General features: G+C 49.9%; 1 protein-coding gene across 1 annotated transcript in view; it reads left to right on the plus strand.

The window, feature by feature from the left end:
* Positions 1-10: 10 nt before the first annotated feature.
* LAMA5 (laminin, alpha 5) overlaps positions 11-4263 on the plus strand; it is an 86180-nt gene continuing 81927 nt past the window's right edge. Inside the window, exon 1 of the mRNA XM_009998736.1 lies at positions 11-79. The gene's annotated coding sequence lies outside the window, so the exon portion shown is untranslated. The remainder of the gene's footprint in view (positions 80-4263) is intronic.

Raw genomic sequence — 4263 nt, forward strand, 5'->3', positions numbered from 1 at the left:
CCGCCGCGCCGTGGAGGACCTGTACTGCAAGCTGGTCGGGGGGCCGGTGGCCGGAGGGGACCCCAACCAGACCATCCAGGTACGGCCGGGGGGCGCGGAGCCTCGCGGGGGGGACAAAAGCGCTTCCCGGGCTCGGGAAGGGGGGGGGGTCTGTGTGCAGAAAGGTCTGAGCCCCTCTTTGTGCTCCTCTGGCCATCGCTTCCTCATCTCCCCCCCCGTGTTTCAGCCGTCGGTGTGAGAAGAGGGCAGAGCTCGGTCTCGCCCGGCGCTGGGAAGGGCAAAAGCTGCGGCAAAGATTGGGGGAGTTCGAGGCTGGGTGGGCAAGTGGGGTGCGGGGCCCACTGGTGTTTTCCCTGCACATCCCTGCTTGTCCTGCCACCGCAGCTGGACCTTGCACAGAGCTGGTGTCCTCTGACTGGTGGGATAGCGGTGGGATGCTCTGGGAGGGGCGAGGTCCCCGGTGCACTGGAGCTGGGAGCCCACCTGAAGCCCCTCAGAGCAGGGGGGTGATGAGATGCACGTGCTCTTTCTCTCCCAGCTTTGCCAGAAGTTGTGCGGGTGAAGTGAGACTTGCTGAGTTCCCATGGCATTATTTTTAAAGTTCTTGGTTCTTTATGTTCACAAGATTCTGGGCAAAACAGCTCATAAATTCCTCTGCCACTCAGGAAATCGGCACAATACGTGTGATAACGTTTCTCTCTATGGATCTAACTCTGCCATTCCCTGTGTATTCAGCGGAGCAGAGGATGAGCAGAGGAGAACGTTAGGAGAGTGAATTTTACAAGCAGATGTCAGGTGACTTATCTCTGGGGTCCCATTTTAAGCGAACCAGAGGGAGTTTGCAGCAGGGAATGCGGGTAGTAAAAACTGCTGCACAGCTTAACACATAGTTTCCTTGAAAAGAGGAAAGAACTGTTGTAAACAGGCTTGTTAAACACTCGTTTTAGTTGCAGAAACTCCAAACCCACTGCCCCCCTCAGAGCAGCCGAAACTGGGAAGAGCAGCTCTTGATTGGAAACGCGTTGCAGGCTGGAGCTGCCAGAGCTGCTGCTCGCCAGCTGCTCGTGCTTGCTGCTGCTGAGATTCACAGGGCCAGCTCACCTGTTGCAGTGGAGCAGGAGGGCTGTCCACGTTGTACCTAGCAGGAGGGAAGAGCAAGGGAAAACTGTCAGATTCTCAATCAAGCCCTTCTTGGCCTTTTGGTTGAGGTGGTTTTGTTATAAGATGAGCTCTGAAGCATTTTTCTCATTCTCGCTCCATTCTCCCAAGCCAGTGCTGTTCTAGGAATTTTCTGGCTATTGTGTGGTTATGACATGGAATTTTGCCCAGTTGTAGAAACTGTTTAAGATTATTACCGGATGGCAAAAAGCTGACACCTCTTCCTCTGAGTTTTGCCACCTTTTAAAGGGATCTGCTTCACTTTGCTGCACTGTAAAATATGGTAACTTGGAGAAGCTTTGCCTTGAGTACTAGTAGGAGAAGACTTACAGGGACTTCAGGGTAGTAATTGTGCCTACGGTGAGGCAAGGGTAGTAAGGAAGGGTAAAGGAAGTAACTGCTGCTATGTGCACTGGCAAACAAATGTGAATTATCTTCCAAGCAAAACTGGGAGAATTTATCACTCCACATCTGTCCATTTGTGTTCTGGCCACACTGCTAGTTTAGCCTGGCACACTGCACTAAAATAAACTCCTCAGGCTGTACCATCTTTGATGGCAGTTTTAACTCATCTTTGCAGTGCAGCCCTTTCCTGGCACTGCAGGGTGTGCACATCCTCCTGGCTTTCCCCTGCTGCCAAACAGGGCTCCTCAGCCATGAATTTCTGCAGCAACCCCCTCCTGTCCCCTCTGCAGCTCTGGCACACTTTGATCTGAGCACCACTTCCCAGGCCAGTGGTCCTCGGTCCATCTGAAAGCTTTAGAAAAATCCTTTTGTAGGGGCTCCTTTCTGTGGCCACAGGCAGCACCTAAATAAAAGGGAGGGGAGGAAACAGGAGGCATCAGAGCAGAGGTCAGAGTTCCAATTCATCCCCTTTAGGGGTTTTGGCACCACTCGGTGACTAAAGCAATGAGGGAGGTGGGAGGGAAGTGTTCAATTTGAGCAGACTGAAGTGACAATAATGAGCTCCACATGCATGTGCTTGCTGCCCCCATGTCCCACCAGGGTCCCTTCCCTTCTCTGTTCACCTCCTTGTGCTTGGTGCAGCTCTGCTCTAAATGGGGAGTTTGGTCAGGGATTCTGGAGTAATTGCTCTTGTGACCCTCCAAGGGATCTCCACGTTCTCTGATGTTGAAGGGATCTTTGCTTGACTGAAGATCTAGCATAAACATTAATACCATAATCGAGTCAATGAGTTCAGTCAGTTCTCTGTTTCCTGCTTGCTTTCATTTGACATTTTAAAAGACTTTCAGGAAAGGGAGTTCATTGTTTTTTAAAATGTGATAGTCTTAAAATGTTGATAATCATTAAGATTTAAAAAATAATGCTGCCCTGCAGACACTTGCAGTGTTTTTGGCACAGCTTGTGGGAAGGCTCCAAACCTTCTCAAGGAGTTTCCTTTGCTTTATTCAAGGCTCTTTAGCAAAATACAGCATTTCTAACTGTGGGGGGCTTTTTGGTCTGCAAGGATGTGATACACAATGGTGCTGAGGTGTGCTGAAAGGAGCTCACCCTAGAATTTTGCTTTCCTTGTCCCACTCACTAATCAGCACAGACCAATCTACTGTAATGATGAGGCAAAAGAGGGAGGATGAGTTTGTTTTTCTGATCGAGCTTCACCAAAGGTGCTTGAGCTGTCTGCCAAGACAGAAACAGCTCTGCAAAGGCAGAGCCTGGTGCTCTTGTTCCCCATCCCACCCAACTGCCTGGGGGCTGTTCCTGAGACCTGCCAAAGCCAGCAGGGATTGTACTCTGCTCTCAGAGTGAGGCAGGCTTGTAGATTACTACTTTATTTCAGAAGATTAGTTGTATAACAATACAAGTTGCTAGCATTAATTGAAGCAATTGCAACCCTTAGCGTTTAAAAATGTGCAATAAACCTCAAATTGCACATTGAATTGCAGTGCTGAGCTACACTTGGCCAAGCAGTGCTGCTGCTTACTGGAAGTTTTGGTCCTTTTGCTCTTCCAGGTGTTGGTAACAGATGAGCTCTGAAGCTATTTCATACCTGGATGTCTCTGAATGAAGTGGCATTCTCTTTGGATGTCCTGCTGTCATCAGTGACTGTTTGGCCCGGTGGTTCTTTGTCCCGATGTGTCCCTTGTCCGTGGTGCTGTGTGGCAGCAGGGAGCTGCTTCAGCCCGGGGCTCTCTGGTTTGGGGGACAGTTGGTGCTGTACCTCTCTGTGTCTCCTCCGTGTTTACCTGTGCGATAGCGTTGGACTTCACTGGTTTAGCTGAAAACATGGAGTTTTTAGAACTTGTGGCTGTTGGCCACAGAAAAGACACGAGGTCCAATAGCACCTGCTTAACTCTGTGTTAGCAGTTAGTTGAGGACAGCCCGATAACAGCTTGCAAGCATGCACTTTGCTTGTCTGAAATCCTACTTTTTGCCCCTCATTTCCTGCCCTTCTTACCTCAACCCCAGTGGCCCTGCCTGGGTCATGCTCCCTGTGGTTTTCCGATAAATTAGATGAGGAGACCTGAGGTTGGGTCATGGCAGGGCCAGATAAACCAGGACAAAGCCATCTGCTCTCCCCTAGGCAAGCTGTGCCAGCGGGGTGCCAGCCTAGTCTTTATGCTCAGGGGAAACTTCAAAGTTCCCATTGACCTGAACAGGATTGGGATCAGGCCTTGTAGGTCTCTGGAAGCTGCCCTCCATTCAATCCTTCTCCTTATCTCTCTCCCTTTGGAGTTTGCTCTGATAGTGGCAGTTTTATGTTCTCTAAGCTGCCTTGCAACTTCTTACATTGCTGAAGTTCTTTCTTTGGTGTACTGTAGTGATGTCCTCCTGCTCTGGCAGCCTGCTGTCTCCACTAAGTCTGTGGCTCACAGTGGCTTTTTAATTAAAATCCTCTGCTGATATCAGAACTTCGCCCTTCCCTGTAGAGACCTGACACAGTGTGCAGGAGCACAAACTGCTCTAAAATATGAAAAGCTGGAAATTATTCTCTTCAGGTTTAGGTCTGGCTCAAGTGTAACAACTAATGAGCAACTGGTGTATCATAGGGGCTAACTGGGCTTTTAACAGCAAACTTAGTTCAGCTGTTGGTGTTACCAGCCCAGTGGCAGCCAACACATGCAGGCTGCACAGCAGTGTTGGGGG

The sequence above is a fragment of the Chaetura pelagica genome, unplaced genomic scaffold (genome assembly GCF_000747805.2).
Source record: "Chaetura pelagica isolate M959 unplaced genomic scaffold, ChaPel_1.0 scaffold275, whole genome shotgun sequence".
Taxonomy (NCBI): domain Eukaryota; kingdom Metazoa; phylum Chordata; class Aves; order Apodiformes; family Apodidae; genus Chaetura; species Chaetura pelagica.